The sequence below is a fragment of the Dermochelys coriacea genome, chromosome 1 (assembly GCF_009764565.3).
Source record: "Dermochelys coriacea isolate rDerCor1 chromosome 1, rDerCor1.pri.v4, whole genome shotgun sequence".
NCBI lineage: Eukaryota > Metazoa > Chordata > Testudines > Dermochelyidae > Dermochelys > Dermochelys coriacea.
The window spans coordinates 193,322,670-193,347,092 of NC_050068.2; the positions used below are offsets into that span (position 1 = coordinate 193,322,670).

Here is a 24,423-nt window from a genome sequence, read left to right on the forward strand (position 1 = left end):
AAGCTAAAGCTGAACTTTCATGAGAGTTTGCCTTTTTGAAAAATGTCTGTGTACAATCCTTATAGTACGTTCTGAATCAAATCTAGTTACTGAAGATTGAATTTCTAAGGCTGTTTTTAGAGTGTGTTAGACAGTGGAGATTTTTTCCCCATAAATCTGCTTGAAAAAGAGTAATTGTTTGTCTCCGTCCACATATATTAGTGCTTATGAAGAACTGTTAAATATAGTGTTCATTGAATGAAACATTTCTTCACGATGCTAAGTATGTTGTAAATTTTAGTTTGAAATGAATCAAATGGGCCTTCTCCAGAGATGGCTCCAGCTGCCCTTAAGGACTTTTATTCTTCCCCCAACTCCTCAATGTTTGATATTGCAGTGTGGTTGTACAGCAGCTGTTACCTTCATCACTGGCTGCTGCTCTTGTTAATTCTGTGCTTCATACAGGTTCCCTCTAATCACAGGATCCACATCCAAAAGAGCTCACCTTCTTAATTGCCTCCTGGGTCTAGGAAGCACCTTGAAATATTGCCTAATCCTACTCCCACTGAAGTCACTCGGGTTTTGGCCGTTGACTGAAATGAGAGCAGGCTTGGGCTCCAAATGTATAAATGATTTATACTGAAATGAGAATAGGCTTGGGCTCCAACTAGCAGCTTCACATCAATGAATTCAAAGGCACTCTTGAGCAGAAAGATTCAGTGGGCTTATCCATGCTCACGCACCCCTGGAAAAAGCATTCGGACATTCTCTTTCTGTCCCAATGAACCCAGTGAGGTTGTAATGACTGCTTTACCAGTAAAGCAAAATGCATTAATGCTTCGTATCAGGGATTCCAGCAGGGATTACATTTGGTGATCCAAGGTCCAGACAAGGAGCATTAATCCCATCTTGGTTGAAACTTTAGAAAATCCCTTTCTCTAACATACATCATGATGAGTATAAGTTAAATTTAGTGTTAGCGCATTTTTAAAATAATAGAGATTTGGGGTGGTTGTGCATGTGATGTGTGTGATGTTACATTGTGCCTAATGGCCCAGGGATTACTAGAGAGCTAATGTAAAGTTTTAGCAAGTCTTGTGATAAAATTGTATACTGGTAACATTATTGTTAATTTGCTTTAACAGTTGTTTAGATTTTTTTAATATTGAGAAATTATTGTGCTTTAATCTATGTTTATGTATTCTGAGTACTGCTGGTTGCTGTAACACAAGACTCTGCGGTATATAATAGAATATTTTGCTTTGTCACAAATGAAGAAAGTAGTATGGACATTTGCTATTTATATTAAGTTCATTTATCATTGGAGGTCACTAGACAACCACATGGAGGGACTGACTGGTAATTGGTTAATCAGAATCAGCTAATTCAAGGAGTGTAGCAGTATGGTTGGCCAGCTAGCAAACTCTGAATCCATTAAAATGAAATCTGATTTGAAGGAAAGATACCAATTTTTTTCTCTATTAATTACTTACAAATAATGTGTTAATGGTTACACTTCAAATATAGCTTTAACAACATTTTAGAAACTCTTTTTAGCTGCTACAGAATTTCTTGGGCCATATGTTAGTTTTCTTCAAGAACTTCTCTCAACTCCCCTATATGTAGTCTATGGTTCACAGAGCCAGATATCTAAGTGCTGTTAATTTTAATTCAGAAATTTTATTTTAGACCAATATTTTGATAAAGGTCTAGTATATTATGGGTACCTCAGCAAATCAGGGCCTCATAAAACATCTGAGGTTGGTTTCTGGAAATCTAAGGATGGGACCTGAATACTTTCTGGGAATCAGAGTCTTTAAGGTGTCAAGTTGAGCACCCACAAATGGAAGCACCCAGAATTGCTAGTCACTTCCCAAAACGTCGGCCTAGATATTTGAAAATGTCTGTTGTTTTGATACAGACTTATACATTATGATATCTGCAAGATTATTTTCTGATGTCTAATGCACTGACTTCTCTGATTTTTATTGGGATTTATCCCTTATATTTATCAGGTTGAACATAGATAAAATTTAAAATGTCTGCATGAGGTGGAGGAATTTTATGCTATTAAACTATGGTCCTGCATTACTGAAATTTCTAGTTTTGGCAGCCAACTAAAAAGGTGGCTCAAAGTTTTGGAAATATGCATCCTCAAGAAATTAATGAAGCTTTTTAAAAATATTTCTACAAAGATCTGTATACTTACTAAGATCAATTAATAATCTAGAAAAGGAAAACTGTTATCAAAATAGCATCTAACCATATCTTTATGACTTAAATTCTACATTAGAGAAAAGAACATGCTTCTCATTTCATCTGGTTAGGGAACCTACCCCATTTCAGAGATGTTAGACAACTCATCTGTTTTTTAAGATTTCATAAAATCCACCATAAGGCTACTTGTCCCAGACTTTTAACTTCATGTTAAATTATGGGTTTTGAACTGATGCTGCTTTTCCATTCTGCAAGATATTGGGATATTGTATAATGCTCATCTATAGGCTTTTGTAATCTAAAATACGAGTCTTTCTCTTAGTAGGGTTGTCACAGCAGCAGATGTGGGAAAAGTTATTGAAAGGGCAAGAAACTGGTTAGCACTAATAATATTTTTTTCTTAAAATCAGTGGTATGTTTAAGACTTTACATTCTATACCTTTTACAGCCAATACATATAAATAGGGTGGCATCTACCTTAAGATAAAAGGCTTTTATCCTTTCCCTTTGCTTGATCTTTTTGTAGAATTTTTGGCTGGAAAAAAACCTGAACATCCTATTACAATTGAGTGAATGAACTGGTGTGTTTTTTACTTAAAGCAGGATGGAATAGGGATATTCTACAGAAGATAAAATGTAATCTTTCTCTTTAAATAAATACATATATTTAGGGATACAGAATCTAGGTATACGACCTGATCTCTGAACAAGAAGTTAACTACACCTCAGTTTCCCTCCCTTTTAGTTCAGGGGAGGGATTGAGAGTTGACTGTTTCGAATATGGAGAGCGGGTGTGTGGCAACTCAGGGCGCCATGCTTGGGGCTCATGGAAGTTCTCAACTTGAGGTTCGACTCATTTCTGTTTTGCTCTGATGTGAAATATATAACTTTGTTGTTGTAAAATATGTTATCTGCTGAGCCAGGCTTGCAGTCTGGTATCAGGAGATAAACTTAATTTAGACAAAACAAATTACTTGTTAGCAGTTGAGCCATTCTACAGTGAGACGTGCTGGGTTTTTGTGGTCTGGTTCAGATTTTCTCAGTAGCTCTATAATCACTGTGTACTTGATCATCCAGAATGTATTGGCAACTTGTGACAAAAGTAATAACTTAGCAATGAAGTAATTCATGAGAGAAGCTGACAACTGTAGCTGCCAAAGAGAGAGAGAGAGATATAAATATAGTACAGTAAGTGCCTTCTGCCTGTGAAGAGCATATCAAAGTAAAGCCTGTTGAAGTGAAAATAAGCTCGTAGCAAAAATTCTCTCATTAAGGGCAAATTCAGTCAGATAAGTCTCGGGAAAATACACCCTCAAAGAAAAGGAGTGCTTTTACCTTGAAATGTTTACAACCATATGAAGGTGCTTAAACTTCACCTTGTACTAAAAACCTTTTCATGTGGTGCAAAGGCAAAAAGACTTCAACCTTCATACTTAACCTTCATAGCTGAAGAAAATATCCATTTTTTATCTCCAGTGGCACAAATATGCCTCTCTCTTAGCAAGTGAAGGCCACATCCTCAGTGATGTGAATAAATATAACTCCATTTATTTCAAAAAACCAATTTATACCTGCTCAGGATTTGGCCCAAAATGTTGAAAGGAAAATTTATAACTCAGTTTGTAGACAGCAGGGGTTGTCTTGTATGTATTGTCACTGATACATAAGTGCTGGAATAGTGTCTTTAAGAAATTTTACAACACATCGCTTTTTGATTGAAGTTCTAAATAGCAAAATGGTATAGTATAAAAATACTGCCATACACAATGTTTTGTGTTTGGAATTTCTTCAAAGCATAGAGTAAAAGTCAAAAGTTCCATTTACAGTTTTTATAGTTTAAGGTAACATCTGTCTACTGTACTAACTCTTTTCAGTCTTCTGTGGGTCATATTTGAGCAGTTTATATAGAATATCAAAGAACTACATATGCTTTATCTAAAGGTAAGGATATTTTAAAGACAAAACTTCACTGTCACACAGGTTTTGAAGACATCTGATGAGATAATTAAGCAGACTGTTCGAATTTATATTCTCAAGTTACTGTAATGCATATAATTCCATTGTAAGGATTTTTTTAGCCATTTTTGACATTAACTAAAACCAATGTATGACAGATTTTTTTCAGATTACTGAAGAAGTTTAAAAATCTATAAAGCTTTATTTTGAGATTTTCATATATTTCTTTTCAGAGAGGATATAATAAACCAGAGTTTCTTCAATTTTATTAGTGCAGTCCATATCTTAATAGTGTGATTTCTATCAGGAATATCTTCTCTCCTTTTACAATAAAATTCAAAGGCCAAAAATTTGAAATAGATAGAATGAAAAGGTACACCAAACCCAATGTGCCTGTGAAACTCATTGCAACCAGAAATAATTCAACCAAAGGATTACCAATATTCAGAAAAGGCTTAGGCCTTTACACAGATTCATAGATATTAAGGTCAGAAGGGACCATTATGATTATCTAGTCTGACCTCCTGCACAAGGCAGGCCATAGAACCTCCCCCACCCACTCCTGCAATAAACCTCTCACCTATGTCTGAGCTATTGAAGTCCTCAAACCATGGTTTAAAGACTTCAAGGAGTAGAGAATCCTCCAGCAAGTGACCCGTGCCCCACGCTACAGAGGAAGGCAAAAAAAACTCCAGCACCTCTTCCAATCTGCCCTGGAGGAAAATTCCTTCCCGACCCCAAATATGGCGATCAGCTGAACCCTGAGCATATGGGCAAGATTCACCAGCCAGATATCCAGGAAAGAATTCTCTGTAGTAACTCAGATCCCACTCCATCTAACATCCCATCACAGGACATTGGGCCTATTTACTTGAATAGATAGAGATCAATTAATTGCCAAAATCATGTTATCCCATCATACCATCTCCTCCATAAACTTATCGAGTTTAATCTTGAAGCCAGATAGGTCTTTTGCCCCCACTGCTTCCCTTGGAAGGCTATTCCAGAACTTCACTCCTCTGACAGTTAGAAACCTTCATCTAATTTCAAGTCTAAACTTCCTGATGACCAGTTTATATCCATTTGTTTTTGTCCATTGTTCCACATTGGTACTGAGCTTAAATAATTCCTCTCCCTCTCTGGTATTTATCCCTCTGATATATTTATAAAGAGCAATCATATCTCCCCTCAACCTTCTTTTGGTTATACTAAACAAGCCAAGCTCCTTGCGTCTCCTTTCATAAGACAGGTTTTCCATTCTTTGGATCATCCTAGTAGCCCTTCTCTGTACCTCTTCCAGTTTGAATTTATCCTTCTTATCCATGGGAGACCAGAACTGCACTCAGTATTCCAGATGAGGTCTCACCAGTGCCTTGTATAAGGATACTAAAACCTCCTTACCTCTACTGGAAATACCTCTCCTGATGCATCCCAAGACTGCATAGTAAGAAGCTCCTGAATTATAATAGGAATTTCTAAAAGTTTGGCATGTTAAGGTATTTCATAGTAACCAGAAAATGGGCTGCCAATTTCTATTAAAAAGATTTTGGGGGGGGGGGGGGAGGAGTTCAACCTGAATCAGGATGAAAATCCAAAAACTCAAAAAAAAAAAAAAAAAAAAAATTTCATGCAAGTGGAAATCTTCAATATTTCATATTGGAAGCACCAAAACATTCGTGTGAAAGTTTTGGTATTTCTGAAACCGAATATGCTCCCTGGGAGCCATAGTGCCACATCAGCCAGGTGGGCTGCAGAGGAGCCAGGGAGATGGGGGAGCTGGCCGGAATCAGGCAGATTTCTGACAGAAACATGCCTGGTTTATGTCAAAATTACATTGAAACTGACACATTCCCATGAATCAACACTTTCCAACAGAAAAATGTTCTGTCCAAGAATTCCAGCCAACTCTCATAACCCACTTCATAGTTTCTTTGTTTCTTCCACCTTCCTCTGAAGCATCTGATGCTGGTCTACTGGGGGAGACGAGACTGAACCAGATGGACTCTTGCTCTGATACCATACAGCAATTTGTATGTTCATATACACAATTGCTTACCATCCCTGTGGCACCTGTAGCAATTGATTACATAAAGTACTGTTACAACATAATGTATTCGTAGTTGTCATCCCTTCTTAGAACTTACACAGAAGTAAACTCTGTAGAAGTAGGACTCAGTTTTCTATTTTCTATGAGACTTTCCATACCAATTTATTATCTCGGAACCTTTTGAACCAAGTAGCTGTACCCAATTACTTTATCTGCAATACACTGTGGTCAGGGGTGAAAGTAAGTCTAGGGACTTACTGGTACGAGGCTGGGCTGGGACCGATTCTGGCCCCCGGAAGGGGTGGGGCCTCGGGCAGAAGGGGCGGGACTGTGGGAGGTCAGAGCCAGCCCCGGCCCACGCTGTACTGGCAAGTGCCTCCTTCCCCCTCCCCAGGATAAATTAGCTGGGGCCTCAGCTGGGGCCTCTGGCAGCGGTTTAAAGGGCCCTTTAAATCGTCCCCGAGCCCCACTGCCACTTCCCCAGGACTCCGGCAGCAGGGTTCCAGGGACGGGGCTCTGGCCACCACTACCGCCCCAGGCCTTTTAAATCATCCCCGGAGCCTGCCGGAGCCCTGGGGAAGTGTCCCTGGAGCCCTGCCGCCACTTCCCCAGGGCTCCAGCAGGCTCCAGGGACGATTTAAAGGACCCAGGGCTTGGCCGCTGTTACCGCTCCGGGCCCTTTAAATCACCACCCCAGCCCCGATGCCGCTACCCCAGGGCTCCAGCAATGGGGTTCTGGCAGCAATTTAAAGGGCCGGGGCTCCAGCCACTGCTGGGAGCCGCAGGCCCTTTAAATTGTGCCTGGGGAAGCCGATCCACCCCAGTACGGCACTCTGGCTCTTGCCGGTACGCCGTACCGGAGCGTACCGGCTTACTTTCATTTCTGACTGTGGTAGAGCATCTTCTTGTATCCAGAGATGAGAAATTGAGCCTAGTTTTTCACCGACTAGCCCCCTTTTATCCCAAGGCCCTGAAATCCAGGGGCAGTCTGAATCTAGTGACTTCAAACAGGGAAGAAATTCTTAAATGTGTAAGGGTTATGTGAGTTAGGTACCTTTCCAAATACTTTCTAAAGCCAAGTTCACACACCATACAATCACAATGTGTTTGCTTTCTGGAGTTTTGTGTGACTAACAAAAAATGAACCAAGTTCAACTCAAGTCTTTTCCCGGTGATTAGCTGATCCAAAGGATCCTACTTCATCACTGTTCAGCGCACACTCCAGGTCCTTTTTATATCTCCCTTCTGTCGAGATGGATTAACAAGCCTCCTGCCTGCCTTGATTGGCAGAAACCTCTTAATTCTTTCTCAGCAGAATAAACACCTGCTATCAGTGGGATATTCTAAGGAGAAAGCTGCTAGCCGTCTATAGGTCATTTGTGAACGCTCTTAAAGAAACATCTTGAGGCTTCATAGCTCTCTGAATAGTTTCATAGGTCTTCAAGAGTATCTAGATTCATTGCTGTTCAGGTTATTTTTCTCACAAGTTGCACAGCAGTTAAATTTCCAATTCAATCACAGGTTAAAAGTTGCAGATCCACAGTTCTAGTCAATGCCCATAATTCAATAACTTGCATTATTAAAATGTTGGTATTTAATGCACTTCTGGACAGTGTGACTGACTTTCACTGATGAAATATCTTGTGGCCCTATAGATTTAAGGGCACTCAGCGCCTCATGGAAATTGGTCAGCCCCTTGCAACATCGGAGCCTTAACTCTCAGCATTGTACAGCTCACGCTCTTCCCCCCCCCCCCCCGCTTCTTAATCTAAAGCATGCACAAAAGATTGCAGTGACCTTAAAGGTCTGCAATGATGGAGATGCCCAGAGTCTGCAGCTCAGGAAATCGGTGTTTACAATCTATCGCTTACTGTTCAGCAGAATGAGAAGAAAAAAAGCAATCGGCAGAAAGTGCATCTTCTTGTGCTTTCACTCTCGGTCTATTACTGCAGCCAGGAAAGAAACTCTACTCTTCGGCTATGGAGTATTTTCGGAGGAGACCTAAAACTGATACCCTATTGACTTGAGGTTATTAAAGATCCCCGGGCCTGAACTTCTGCATAGAGTACTTATAAGTGGTATTCTGGCTCAATTTTAAGGTCAGGTGATGAATTCTGCCTCCTGAACAACTCACCTAGTTTTCTACTCGAAGAGTTGTTATGCACTGTTACTGTGCCCTGTTACAAAGCTGCCGTATTTTGCAGTAGAGGTAGCTACATCTCCGTAGTGGATGACGTGATCTGTGTACAGTTTGCGTTTGGGGTGCAGATTGCTTTGGCATTTTGTCAGGAAAAGTACCACACCTTCTAAGTATTGCATTGGTTCTAGTATTGAACATTAGCCTGCCATTGTTAAAACTGTCTTTCTTTAATTGGTTTCTTTTCTAGGAAAAGCTACATTTGTAAACCAAGGAAAGGGCCTTTGGGAGAACAATCATGTGATTGTTCACAAGCTTGTCCCTCCCAGTGTGTTTTGTTAGGCACACTAACATTACAGCTCTGGGGAAAGAATCTGACCTTTGTGTTAAGAATTTGGAGAGTTTCCTATTTTAGGGTGAGAATCTAGAGAACAGGTCCAGTTACAAGTCTACATTATCTGAAGAAAGAGCTTCAGGCTACTGGAGTAGAGCGAATTGGCCCTTCACAAGGGCCAACCTTAGTGATGGGCGATCCAGATGGCTGCCCTGACACCAACATTTGGAGTCACCAAATTGTTGCATTCTGAGGTGTCAAATCCTTGGAGGGTAGAGTGGAGGCTTGGGGATTTTTTTGTGTGTTTTTGCAATTCCAAAACCTAGTAAGCAGGGTTGCTATGCACTACAAACTCCTCAACATTTTGCAGAGAATTGAGTCTAGTAAGGTGCCACTCCACATTAATGAAGTCATCTTAAAACTTTCCAAGGTGGTCTGGCATACCCCATCCTCATGTACCCCCCACTCCAAAGAGGACAGGAAAGAAATAGCTTGTGCCAGTGTAGGGAACAGAATTTTTATTCACACCTCTCGCCAAACACTTTTGTTGGCCAAGCAGTCACTGAAAGAAGCAGGCAACATCAGCCCAGATCCACCCCTTCCAATCAGAAATATAGCTGGCAAAATCATAGCTGGAGACCAGATCAGTTCACCTGTATGTTAGTTTTGCTCCAAATAGGCATTAGTTTTATAAAAATGTATTTAGTGTTTAGACTCTATGAAATGCTTCTAAGTTGCCGCATGCATCAATCTCACTTGCAATGCCTGTATTCCATACTGTAAGAAAATGCCTCAGTTTTGCTTTATAACTTTGAAAATGTTTGCTCTGAACTTGTGAACCCAGGCATGGGAATTTTCCCCCCGCCCATCCAGAAGAGTGATCAAAATCAGAAGGAACATTGCAATACAAAGACTTGGTTAATGGATCTTGAGTAGGAATAGAGAGGTTATTTTACTGCTGTATTTAGCACGGCTGGAACAATGTGTTTAGTTCTGGTGCCCACAATTCAACAAGGATGTTGATAAATGGCAGAGGGTTCAGAGAAAAGAGACATGAGAATGGTTTAAAGGATTAGAAAACCTGCCTCATAGAGATAGACTCAAGGTGCTCAATATGTTTAGTTTAACAAAGCAATGGTTACGGGGTGACTTGATTTCAGTTTATAAGTACCTATGTGGGGAACAAATATTTGATAATGAGCTCTTCAGTCTAGCAGGGAAAGGTGCAATATGATCCAATAGCTGGAAGTGGAAACTAGACAAATTCAGACTGGAAATAAGATGTAATTTTTTAACTGAGAGTAATTAGCGATTGGAACAATTTACTGAGGGTCAGGGTGGATTCCCATCTCTGGCAATTTTTAAATCAAGATTGGATTATTTTTTAAAGATTTTGTTCTGTGAATTTGGGGAAGTTTAATGGTCTGTGTTACACAGGAGGTCAGACTAGATGAGCACAATGGTCCAGTGTGGCTTTGGAATCTGTGAAACTATTAATCTTTAGCTGTCACCACTGATCCAGCAAATTCTAATGCTCATTTTAGGGCCACATCAGCCTCTGGTGATGGCAGGTTTTGGATTGCTTCATTTTGTTTACCATACACAACCTGATTTCAACCTGATCATTATTTAAACTTTCTCAAAACTGGCAGTGTTCTCTTACATTTCCTTAATCCAGTCACACAGTCAGGAGTTAATTTTTTTTATTATTTTATATTTTTTTTCCTGTGTATAAAAGCAGTAATGTGCTATCACCAGTGGCTTTGGGGATTTGTGATTTTTTTTTTTTTTTGTAGAATTGCTTCAGTCTCAATGAATGCTTTGTCTGTGGGTTTAATAGAAGCTGTTAAACTACAACAAATTATAAATTTTAGCCCCCATTGCATTCCATAAAACCACCACCTTTTCCCATCAGTTATACCATCAGCTATTGTATACTGTTGCAGTCTCTCCATAGAGGTGGGACAGTCCTTTACTGAACTACAAAATCCATTTTCCCCATATATTTTAGCTGCTGTTTCCAGGCTTTTTAGCCATTGCTAAGTAAATGAAATACCATTCCAGTACAATTTAATATATGTTTCGGGATCCCTTTAAACAATGTAGCACTTTTTGTGTATGTCCTATACAAAGCTGTATATGCAAATTATGATGGAGGTAACATACAAGCATCACTGTATGTCTGAGACCTGGAATAAAATCAGGGCAGAGTGTTGGATTTATTTAAATCCATCAGTGTTAGAAGACTAAAAGTCAAAGAAATTAGGTTCTGAGCACTATTCAGGAAACACATCAGGAGGGAGTCCAACAGAACTTTGGTTTAGAAAAGGCTCCGCTCACCCACAGCTTTGATGTCTGAGCTCTTCCTCGCATCACACGTGCCCATTAATTCCTGACCTTTTCCTTCTTAGTTACAACATTCACTGTAGCCATTAGTTACAACCATTTAGGGTTTAGACTTTTGTGTCATTAATAGTTACCGAACAGTTTAAAGACAAGCAGTTTGAGGATATGCAAACATATTTTTGCAAGTAGTTGCCTTAACTATCGGTGGAAAAAACCTACTGGATAGAATCACATCCTTGGGAGTCTGAAGAAACAATCTTTTAAGTATCCCTATTAGCTTTGACTTTAAACATGTTACAAAACCTTTCTGGTTTAAAACTTGGTATTGAAGGCAATCTCACTTAGGTTATATTTTTAATTGGCTTGTATTATCTCTGTCTCATAAGATGTTTACATTAGCTCTTTAGGGGTAGGGCTTGTGTTTGAATTCTAGTTGGGTGCAAGCCACTGAAGTTGAGAAACATGTATGAAGTTTCTGTTATTAAAACTTTGGACTTTTTTTTTTGTTTCATGAAAAAAACAAATCTTGCTCTCCCATAGCCATGTTGTTTGCATGGTAAAGCAGTAATAAAAGCTTTTGTATCAATAAATTAAGCAGGTGTTGTACAAAGATCTAGAGGGAGAAGAGAAATATATAGGAGCAACACTGACCCATCATCTTTCTTACTGCAGCTGGCAATAACACCACCATTCACTCTCATATTTAAAATAGAGAGAGACAGAGTGTATCTATATACACACAATCTCTGCTAGGCTGAGACACAAACGAACAAAAATCATTCCCTCCCCTCAATCAGTTTATTGTGCCCAAGTGATGCTACATAAACTTATCTTGTATGTAAAGTAACTCACATCTTTGGTCTGCAATACTTCGTTATTACAAGGCAGCTTATTAGTAAATTATGAATTGTCAGCTTTGAAGGGACTGGTTACATTGTTTCAGCCACATATTCAAAGGACTCTTAACATTTAGTTCATCATAGAAAATCCTGTGGAATGCAATAAAATTAAACCAGCCTATGTTCTACAAATATTTAATTGGAGTCTATAGAAACTACTCTAATAACCTATAAACTCTAGTAGAGAATTACATCCTTTCCATAGATTTTAACTCCCTAAAGAATTGTATAATCAGATTTTTCTATAACACTCTTCAGGATGCTTTAAAAAAAACTATCTCAGTCTGTAACGGACTTCCCCATAACAGCAGGTACAGACCTAAGCTTTAGAAGATTTCTTTGTAATCGTATTGTATAATGGTTTGGCTAAGCACACTCTGGCTGGTTATATCATTGTACTGTCAGCTAGGTCCCCAGGCTCCAGAGGCAAATATGCTTTCTGGTGAACTTTAGCTATTTTCTTGTTAAGGTGAGAAAAATAACCTAGAATTCATCTTATAATACACACAACCTTCCTGTCATATTCTAGATATCTTTTTTTAAAATCTGGTAAACATCTTATGCATCTGTTATGACTTTGTTCAGTGTTTGGCAATGTCTGTTACCTGTCTCAAAAACAAGTTGTGTTACCCTTTTATTATGGTAAGTCTGCTAGAAATTTTGCTGGTGACTTTTCACATTGCAGCAGTGTTGTTCTGTTGAGAAGAACTAAGTATTGACGTTCTCTTAAATAAATTGCTTTTTGATCAAGTCCTTCAGTGTATGGACTTCTAATCTGTTCATTTCTAGGTGTATCTAGGGCTGCATGTCTGTTGAAAGTTATGAATATTATCATACAAGTCCAGGAAGTGAGATTTAACATTGTCACACATGAAACTGTGGAATCTTCCAGCGTCACTACTTCTGAGAAGTTGTGGGAACAGTCCATTATGAATGATCATGTGGCTGTGTTCCCAACATCAGTGAGGACTCCCTAGGGCATGGGTTCTTTCCACTGAGCTTCTCTGTATCTCCGGAAGTCTCCTCACTTGCTTCCTCTTTCATCTGTGGCCAGAATGACTTCTCTGACTTTTTGCTGTAATCATTTGAAGGCACTTTGCATTTATCCTTTCCACACCTGACTTCTTGTTCCTGTGGTTTTTCAGTACTAGTGCTCCCAAAGTCATAAGCAGCTCTTTTATACTATTAAAATGCAGGTGAGAAGGGTTAACTTCTCCATCCATTAATTGTAGCTTGTGTTATTGCTTGAAACATGTCATCCTTGGTTTTCTCCTTCCATTTCATACCATACTCCTGATGATCTAACACATGATGTTTTTACCATAGTCTCACATTATTACTGTTTGTGCCAGATAATCTGGTAGCATGTGCCCTGGAGATACCATTGCCCACCCTGCTCCAGACTTTTGAGCACCTTAACTTGGCACAATGAAGGGGTGGCATAATGGCTGAACCCCTTCCTTGTTTGCATGATGAGGGGTGACTAGGCCAAATTTGAATGGCGTTGCGACCCTGTGCCCAGGTTGTAGCACCATTCTCTCAGAATTGGCCAGGTTGCTCCTTCCTGGTGCATGGGGTTGCAACACCACTCAAATTTTGGCCTGTCTGGGTTGCTTCTGCCCCCCTCCCACCATATTATCATCCCCATACATACTTCTTGCAATTCTTCTGGTGCCAGTGCCTGGTTGTGTCATCAAACAAAGCATGCACTCTTGACAGCATATCTGTTAATGGGTGATGTCCTGGCTGGTACCAGGGTGCATGTTCGGCACTGAAAATCAGGCCCTTTTCAAATGTCAAATTGGGCACCTACAAATGGATTACTCTGTTTGTTAATCTGGGCCTGAATTTCCTTTATCTTCAGGTGTCTGTATGGTCAAAATCATCTGACTCTTAAAATAGTGAAATGTATTCCCTGTGTGACCAATTTCTCTCAATTTCTTTCAATTATTAGAAATCGACTCTTGGATTTATTCAGGTTAAGGTTGCTGCTTCTTGCAATTTCCAGTGCTTTCTGCAGTTAATCTTCAAGAGCAGTGCTGCCCCACATCCAGTTATCAATGTACACTTTCACTCCCAAGATCCAGTGCTCAATGTATTCTAAAAGGCAATATCAAGAAGCAGTAACTGTCAAAATGCATTGAAAGAACAAATCTTGGTGCTTTGTGTCCCAGAAAAAGAAGTTTTGTCAAGACATCCAGTTTCTGGAAGGAAAGAAAAAAACAGCTCCTGTCTTCTCCATAAATTGTTTGTTTTTTGTGGAAAAAGTGGAAATCTTCCTTTTTTAATCCCCATTTTCTTGTTCAGCTCTTGAAACTCAACACAAAGTTTGTTTCCATCTTCGTAGCAATAAAGGGAGTGATCAGATTCAGAGTGTGGGCTGTTCTAATCTATTAATTATTTGTAAATTTATATAACAATATTTCCTAGAAGGCTCAGTCAAGATTGGACCCCATTTATTTAGGCACTGTAAAAATGAAAGCTGGTCCAATTTTATATATATATTTTGGATGATTTTTGGTATTGAGAAATGTGGTTTTGATGACATTTTGTGGGGAAAAATTTCTGTTTCCATTTTTAATTTCAAAACAAGTTTTACCAATTCAAAGTTGGTTGAAAATTATCATTTTGAAAATGTGCAAAAATCCCAGGTTTTTTTTTTTTTTTTAAACTTTCCCCAATTTTTTTCACTGGGAAACAGGTTTTTAAAAAAGTGAAAGGAAATAAGTGGGGAAAGTTTGTGTGTTTTTACTTTACCCCTTACCTTATTCCAGGAAAACCCTTTTTTTATCATGCTTTTCACTACCAAAATGAAATGGGGCAATGTCAAATGTAATGAAAAATCTTTCTTTTTTTGTAATTTTTTGCAGTATACTCTTAGTGTATTGTCACTTGCACTGTTGGAGCTCCCTAAGGCAGGCATTTTTGCCCAAGGTTCACTTCATGGCAATGTATAAGTACTAAAAATTTGCCTGACTGACTGCACTACCATTCTAAAAATAAATTCTGAGCACCACAACACAGTTGCTCTTTTTCTCCCATCTGGGGAACAAAATCATATTTGTTAGAATTGTCCAGCTTTAAATCTACTCCCACTCAAAACTCTAGAGTATGATTCCCACTCATCCCTAGAGAATCACCCTGCCTTTGTCAAGCATGCTTCACTCCTTCCAGTCTAAGTGAGAGTGGTTCAGTGCTTTCTTTTGACTATGGTGGCTCAGTGTAACTCAGGGATCCCCTTGGTGCAACTGGCAGAGGACACGGGGTGCATAGGGTTTTACAGGGACCTGGGGTTGGATATCTGCATAATAGTTCATGGAAGGGTGGCATGTGAGGGTCACTACAGAGAGCCAGTTGCTCCCTGGTTGCCACAATAATTGTGAAATGTATGTATGGGTAGTATTTAAGAAGATATGTATCTATACTGAAATCTATATATTCTTAAGGTCCGGGAGTTAAGGCAGGTCACTGAGATGTGACATACCTCGGACATGTTTTTTTCAGGCAAGAGGTAACAGACACCTATCTCCCTGTCAGGCCACTTGTGTATTGGGTATTTTATTCCACACACTATTTGCCTATTTAGCCAAGGACTAAATAAGAGATTGTGAAATTGATAAAAGAGGAAATCTACAGAATGGAAAAAAAAAAGCAGGGGGTGGAGTCCCCTGTTTATGAATAAAGACCAAGAATTGTTCCGTTTCATCTTGATGTGCAAAGGAACACACTAGTATCTTCACCTAGGAGGCAAGCTGACAGCATGCTTTTTCATGAAAGGAGGATCACAGGCAACCCTGGCTATAAAGTGGTGTAAGGATTTTGGGTGAGCCTTATAATACAAGACAGGTGAGTATCTTGTTAATTAAGTTGAAGCTCTAGAATTAGTGTTATAATTTTATTTTATATATAATCATGGGTTTCCAATACTTGCTATTATTTAACTCTCTAGGCTTTGTTAAATAAACTTGTGTTTATAGTGAGATCTAATATAGCTAAGTGCTGTGTATTAAGCGTAGCGGTGATCGGAGGTGTAACTGGTAAGTTGGGGTGTATTGCTTCTTTGGGAACAGCAAATCTGTGAATACTGAGAATGAGTGTCCAGTGGCTGGACACTTCAAGGAGATGCTCTGAGGACTCAAGGGAGCCTGTTACCTGTAGAGTAACAGCAGGGCTTGAAAGGCCTAGGAAGAGAGTGCTTGTGTTGTCTGTAGCCAGTGGAGTTGAGGAGCTGACCCACAGCGGGCACAGACAAGGTTTCCTTGCACTAGGGGCAGGCAGTAGTGATGAGTCTCACAATCCTGGGTACCCCTGCAGGTATCACAAGCAGATTGGTAGCCCCCTGTGAATGCTTGAAACACCTCAGAAAAGCTTTTGCCATCTCTGTTGGATTTTTAGAAGAGCTGGAATGCCAATAAATATAGCTTGATACTACACAGTCCTTAATTCTCCAGTTACTGATATAGATAATTTATTATATAATAGTATTACAAACTTGCGGGCAAGGATGGGTGTCTCTTACCATATTTATGAATTGTAATAATTTTGGCATTTCTCCATTCATTCAGATGTTCTTTCTATTACAGGCAACTTACTTCATGACCCCTGGATTAGCTGTAAATCTCAGACAGTTAGTCTAAGTTATCAGAATCTGATACTTGGCCAGAGCAAATATTTAACCTCTTCTTTCTGTTTTATCAGGTTTCTTAATAAGTGGTTTAAAAGGCACGGGGGTGGAGTGTATTAGTAGTCTAAGACTTGGGTTTGAAATCCCTAGACTCTCTAGATTTACAAGTTTATCATCCTGGTAGAGTCAACTCAACCCTTCTGATGTAGCTAAATAGAGTTCTGTGGAATTTACTGTATAGGAATCCTTCAGATTCAGACTTAAAACCAAGATCCTGCTTGTTCTGCATAGCCCCTTAATCAGCCCGTGGCACTCTTGCTAAGAGTGAGGGTTCACCATTAGTGTTCCTTGCCAAAATTTCCCCTCCCCACATTGCTAAGCAGTGGCAGAGTGCAACTGGGGTCAAGGGGTCATTGATAGTGCTTCCCTACCCAATGGGTGCATGCTGCTGCCATAATCTCCCAGGGGGACGGGAGAGAAGGGAGAGTAACTGAGCAAACGTGCCCCACATTGACCCCACGGGGGTAGCTCCTGTCCCATGGCACTGGACCGAGCTCCCTATTCTGTGTGTTGTGACCTAACCCGTAGGGCTATAGCATCATTCAGGTTTGGCCCGGCTGCCCTGTATCATGACACAGGGGCAGCCATACCAAAGTGAGTGCTGTTGTGACATAGTGCATGAGGTTACAGCACTGTGCCTGCGGTGTGCCCCATTGCACTGCCCAGAGTGGGAGGCATGGCCCAGCCTCGTGGGACAGGAGCATGGGGCAGGCTCGCTCACCCGTCTGTGTGAAAAGTCATGTCCTGGCTGCATAGGGTTATTAAATAGAAACACTGAAAAAACGGGACGGGGGGTGGGGGGTACTAGGTGCTTATATAAGAAAAAGTCCCCAAAAACTGGACTGTCCCTTTAAAAACGGGACATCTGGTCACCCAAGGCTGCACCTCCTGTCAATTGCATAATAGGTTTGAAAAGGCACCACACATACACCTAACCACTCCGGGCCTGGAAGGCGGTGGGACAGTTGCCATCCCTGCCACTGCTGTTAAGCAGTGTACTTTGTGCTAATTGGTTGGCTCACACCCTCCCTCAGTTGTCTGCATTTCAGTGGCACTGCTTTTACGTGGTTAGTAAATTGCTTTGGGACAGAAGGCACTATGCAAATTCTCAAATTATTACTAATGTACACAGCTTTGATAGTACTGGTTAAATAGAAACATCACCCGTCACATCTAACCTGCTTTATGTTAATTCCGATTCAGTGCAAACATGAGTCTCAGCCCTGTTAAAAATCAGTTGTGCATCCACATCGGAAGTGACTGTTTAAAGTACTTGCAAATAAATTAATTAGGAAGAATTGTTTGAATGGCCTTTGGGAGGGCAATGTTTAGAGCTTTTGAACTAATTCTGAGGATTATCAACACTATGCTAGGAACAAAAGGATAATGTGCTTGTTAAACTCCTGGTGCTAGAATATTAGCTAATTATCATTTCATAATGTCATAATTCCTTTAGTGCCCCATTTTTTTTGTACAGGCCACCGAGCTCTGGTGAGTGACTAAAGAGAACAGCTGCCAGCAACTGCACACAGCTGACATTCTAAAGCAATATCCTGTCATAAAAGGATGAAAATAAATTGCCCCGTTCCTTATGAGATGCAACTACTACGGAACAAACCCCATTTAAATACCTCATCAGCCTTGCCAGCTGCACACTAATGTCTTCTCATTACATTCAGAGCAAGAGCTTTCCCTTTTGCATTTAGCGTGATTAATCTGTCAAATTAAGTGTATAGAAATGCCTCACATAATCTGGTTTGATACAGATGCCACACAAAATCCTGAAAGATTGTGTATCATTCCCTTCAGCAGAAGCACCATATAATTCAACTAAGATAATTTAACTGGAAGTAAATAGTGCTCCTATTTAGCCTTTCAATATAAACCTTTGTTTAGTAACTAATTATTTAATTTCCTTCTCTCCGCCCAATTTTTTTTCGTGGTTTCCAACTCAAAACATGCCGAATTTTGTCGCTTCAACTTAATTTTGCGGGGAGTTTTTAAAGATATTTAAAAGCCAACTCAAAACATAACTCCCCCATCTCCAGTTTTAATGTCTGCTTTCTTCAGTGCTGTTTAGAGCTGAACAGTTCTCAGGGGAAAATGTCCACCACTAGTGCCCACACACATGGAGGAGTCGCCACTGACTCACTTGAGGAACTCCCTCCGCACACGATCTGTTGACTGTCTCTGTGGGACTTTTAACCCTGTAAGCATAGTGAGTAAGGGACAGGGCCTGGGAATGAAAACTCCTTCTCTAGCATGGCAGCACAATGCATGTTGAAACCTGCTCTCAGAGGCAAAGGTTGCTTAAAGGAGGTGATGTACTAGGAGCAGTGGAACAGAACTCTGCTCACTATAGGGATATTTAATAAAAATCAGGAAGTTGCCTAATAAGGGTAACCGCTTAGACCGGTTTCACTGGACTAGTTACAGGGCTAGCAAGTCCACATTTTTTTTTAAGCTTTATTCAAATGCAAGCTTCCGGTGTTATTGTAGGGTCTATGTTATCACAGTGCATTAAGAAAAATTGTATAGGAACTGAATAGTAAAAACTGGACCCAGGAAATAAGTTTTTGGTGTGTGAAGTTGCTAATCTGTATTAGAACTAGGTGTTGCTGTTTTGTTTTGTTCTGTCTGTTTTATTGGTTAGTTTTTTTTGTGGGTGGGGAAGGGAGAAAGTTGGTTGCTAACCCCAAAGCTGGGTTTAGGTCAGGGATCCATTTTATCTGAATTCCCCATGTTTATTTTGTGCAGCTTGCTTAAATAAAGGGGTTTGGTCATCTTTATCTCTAGAGTTCAGTGTTCATGAAAGTAGCTATGCTGATGTACAGGTTTAGCACAGTAGAGCTGCCTCTTTGTCACCTTAAAGGAGTGTGATGCTCCCCATGGGTTGCCAGGTTTGCGAGGCACCTCACCACCACCTGCCTTTAGTATAATGAAGTCTTCTCTGCGCCTGTCGTGGATCAGCTCCCTGAAACCGCCAGCCTCGTTCTCTCTGTATTGGTAATGATAGACACACACCAACTCTGCAGTGTCCAGCCCCTTATCAACAGGACACTTGCAGAATTAAGTGACCTGCAATTCCCAAGGGAACAGTACACACCAGCTTGTAAGATTCAACTCAGGACCATCACTGTGCTTAACACCACGGCACTTAGACATATTTGTCATGAAAACAAGAATAAGTTTATTATCAAAGAACAAAGACCCAAGTGCTAGTGAGTAAGAATTTTGGAAACAAATGGTTACATGTAAAACAAAATCATAACACCCTTTCTAGAGACTGAACTTAACTAACAGGTTAACCTCCCACTTAAAGAAGCTTATCTCACCCAAAGTTCTTGCCGTCTTTTCAACCAAGCCTGCCTGAGATCCCTATTTTCATCAAGCAAACTCACTGTCCTTTTACTTCCTAAGTGAAGGAAGCCTTGGTACCTTTTTTGCCCCAAAATATAGTAGAGTAAGCCTTTGATCTGCACCCCCAGATAGGGATCCCCCTCTCCTGCTGTTTCTCTCTTCCTGTTAGTGTCTTTCTGAAGTTCCCATCAGGTCTTCAGTAGCATTTAACATAAAATGCAAATAGTTGCCCATTGTGAAAGAGACAATACTCAGTTTACATGTAAACAGTTGACTGAACACCTCTTGTCTGACAGAAAACCTGTTTTTCATCTTTGCTGGTGACCAGTCCTGAGAAACAAGCTGCAAGAAAGATCATATTTTCAGGGTATCTATATAACTCCTTACACAACATTTGTAAATGCGTTCTGTGATGGTATTGACAACCAGTGTGACACCAGCTTTTGAGATTTCACATTACACACATTGGGGAACTAGACTGTAGATGCCGGACCCAAGAGATCTTTGTAATTCCTCTGAACCCCCTTGCCAGTTGGCATTAAGAGGTTCTTGGGTTACAGAGAGGCTGGTGCACAGCTCCTACGAATTTTTTTTCCTTCTCTCCACTACTTTTCTGCATTTATACAGGCCTGGGCCCATGGCCTCCCAAGAAGTTAAATGGAAACAAATCATAGTCATTGTAGGATTTTTGCCTAATTTTCTAGTGCTCTTTCCTAAAGTTGTACCCATGCTTAGAGCTGTGACCAGAGTAGTCCAAAAAAAAAAAGTCCCAGCGGTTCTTGAGTGTTAATGGGCTTCCTGTTGTCCATGTCCTAAATAGAAAGAACAGCTTAACTCTTTTCCATGGAGCCTCAGAGTTAGCACAGCAACTTAATTTTATATAAGCACCGAATCCCCACTCCTGTTTGGAGTTTCGTCAGAACAGTTCTATTTTTTGTTAATCAAGCACGGATACTTTAAAAAACCTCAAACAAAAACAAAATACCCCAAGCCTGCAATATAGTGAAATATACAGAAAACGCGCACACTGCCTCTCAGTCACCAGACCAGATTGGTAGAGGCAAAAATCTATCTTTTGAGAGACTGTTAGATTTGGTGATCTGTGTAAAATGTGTTCTCAGCCCAGATCCTAGTGGGCAGATCCCCATATTGCCAAATTCCTGTCAAGGAACCCACTGAATATGGACAGGGTTTAGGACTTGGGGGAAATTTTTGTATCGCTACTTTCTTCCTTGTATCTGTTCCAGAGATCAATACTCCAGCTGATTTCAATATACAAAAAAGCAATTTTGTATATGCTTTGTTAGAATGACCTTTTATTGTGCATTAGTATATGCTTGCTCTGAGACCTGTGTGTGTGTGTGTGTGTGTGTGTTTCTCCACTGTAACATAGTATCTGAAGTAGGGAGGGGGCCTTCGCCCTATTTAAATATACCGTCCATCTCCCAGGCTATCAAGCAGGCAACTTTCACCAACACTGAGTTCACTTAGCAAACTGTTAAGAATCAGAATTTAGGAATAACTGCAGGCCTTTTTTTCTTTTAAACGCACCAGAAGTGCATTACTAGGAGCATTAGTGAATCACAATTGGCTCTAATTCACCTAATATATAAGCCCCTTACCACTTACTGTGTGCTGGGCCACAGATATTCACAGAGTGCCCACTGCACCATGTGAAAGTTGCATAGACTTTGAAGAGGTACATCACGCAAGCATTTGGGCAATAACTTGAATGGCTCTAGGGCAGCAAAGGAGTTGATTATCACAGCTATATTTAAAAAAACACACACACAACGCAGTGTGCATGCAATACCCACAGAACTGTCTGCCCACAGGTCACCACTGCATATCTGGTGTTACCATTCCTTAATGTACAACTGCCAGGCGGTCAGATGTTGTGGTGTTGCGCATGGTATACAAACCTATTAGGAGTAGAATAGAATAGAAAGTACCCTTTAACGGGGGAAGCTGTGTGTGTTTAAAGTGATCGCTGAAGATTGTGGCTGCTGAACTGTAGTGAGGTGGTGTGCACTCCCTCGGAGACTAACGGGGAGGAACCGCTCTTCACCCCCTGGTGGGCGGAGCCAGGCAAATCATGTCCCTGCACCAGAATCAGAGGGGCAGAATAGGAAGTTTAAAAGGTGGGCCTACAGCTCAGTTGTGAGCGAGCCAGAAGAGGGAGCAGATGTCCCTCACCCGCTGCTGCGCTCTCTGCTGGAGACCGAGCTCTACAGCACCAAGGACTCAGAGAAGGTGCAGGGACTGCTGGCTGACCAGTACCTGGAGGAGCTACTGGGACTGCCACTGGCCATGGACCCCAGGGAGACAGAGGAACCCCAGGAGACGCATGTACACTGTGAAGGGATAGTAGGAAGTAGTCCATGGACACCAGACAGTCCAGTTGTGTTGCCAGAGTCTAGGTCAGCGTGTTTTAGAGGGATTCTCGCTGACCCAGTGGCAGAACCCTCCGCCGCTGTGAGGACCCTGGTCTGGGTTACCTGATGGAGTAAAGCAGGACTGGGTCCTCCTACCGCTCTTCCACGCCACCTCTTTTGGGGGTTTGCAGTCTACTCACCCAAGGCCCACAGTCCTACTCACAGAGTCCTTAGACTGCTTATTACTTTGCCCTGCCCAAGGGGCCAGAGCCTTTAGACTGTTAATTCCCCTGTTGAGCATTGCACTTATAGGCACAACGTAGTAAGGTGGCATGGCCTCTCTCTGACACTGATGGGGAGGAATGTCCACGGACCTCTACACTTGGGGGAGAACATGAATCACTCCCCGACCCCTGAAGTAAGGGGTTTTGCTGTGCTACTAACCCATGATGAGCTCAAAATGACAGAATGGAGGTAGACAACCTGATGAAGTGGTGGGCAGAGAGGCTCCAGCAGGCAGCCCAGCTAGAGTACTGCATCCGGTTTTGGGCCCCTCACTACAAAGGGGATGTGGAAAAATTGGAGAGAATCCAGTGTAAGGCAAAGAAAATGATCGGGGGGGGCTCATGATTTACGAGGACAATCTAAGGGAACTGGACTTCTTTAGTCTGCAGAATAGAAGAGTGAGGGGGGATTTGATAGCATCCTTCAACTACCTGAAGGGGGGTTCCAAAGAGGACAGAGCTAGGCTGTTCTCAGTGGTGGCAGATGATAGAATGAGGAGCAATGGTCTCAAATTGCAGTGGGGTGGTCTAGGTTGGATATTAGGAAAAAGTATTTCACTAGAATCATCGTAAAGCCCTGGAATGGGTTACCTAGGGAGGTGATGGAATCTCCATCCTTAGAGGTTTTTAAGACTTGGCTTGACAAAGCCCTGGCTGGGATGATTTAGTTGGGGTTTGTCCTGCTTTGAGCAGAGGGTTGGACTAGATGACCTCCTGAAGTCTCCTCCAACCCTAATCTTCTATGATTCCAACAATAGCAGCAGCTAGTGCAGCAATTGGGAGCCAAGCAGCAGCTGGTGGTCGGGGGCTGGGGGCCCAACAGCAGCTGCAGTGCTTCCAGCACCTTGCAGCCCTGCTGCCCAATCCCACCGGCTCCCCTCCTGGAGAAGTAACAACCCCGGATGCCCCAGCGATGCCTGTGCTACTCACGAAGATGAGGCCCGAGGATGACCCAAAATAAAATATAGGTTGCCTCAGCACCCAAGTGGTCCCCAGACTAGGGGGCCACCCTCTTAGCCCCCTACCAGTGGGGGACAACCCAGGCAGCCTATCATAGGCTACCAAATGGTGAGGCCTGAAATTATGGGTGAGTAAAGGCGGCCATACTCGATACATTGGACATTATCACAGAGACCTTTTGGGATGTGTGGAAGGCTTCCCTGGTCCCCCTACCAGTGGTCAGGATCCCCTTTGAGAGGGTTGCAATGGACCTTGTGGGACCCCTCGCCAAAAGGTTCTGCTATATCCTAGTGATTATGGATTACACCACCCACTTCCCCAAGGCCATACCGCTAAGAAACGCCACCACTCGAACTATCGTGGTGAAAGTTTTGAAGGTCTTCATATGGGTGGGCTTGCCCCGAGAGATCCTTACTGACCAGGGAGCAAATTTTTCATCCCCGCAACTCCACCAGGTCTGTGGGCTCCTGGGATCAAGAAGCTGCAGACTTTGGTCTATCACCTCCAGACTGATGGGCTGGTCGAGCAGTTCAACAGAATGCTGAAGGACATGCTCTGCAAGTTTCCACCCAGGGACGTGCACCAGTGGGACCAATTAATCCCACCTTTGCAGCTCACCATTAGGGAGGTGCCATAATCCTTCACAAAGTTCTCACCCTTCGAACTGCTCTACGGTTGCTAGCCACTGGATCTGCTCAACCTAATGCGGGAAACCTCAGAACAGACATTGTTGTAGGTCCAGGGCCTTCTACAATATATGCTACAGTTACAGGATGCTTGGCTCGTGCCAGAGACCTGGCGAGGGAGAGTTTGCAGGCTCCCCAGGGGGGCACAGGTGAGAACAT

General features: G+C 41.5%; 1 protein-coding gene across 1 annotated transcript in view; it reads left to right on the plus strand.

The window, feature by feature from the left end:
* GUCA1C (guanylate cyclase activator 1C) overlaps positions 1 to 24,423 on the plus strand; it is a 42,385-nt gene that overhangs the window by 349 nt on the left and 17,613 nt on the right. The window lies entirely within an intron of this gene.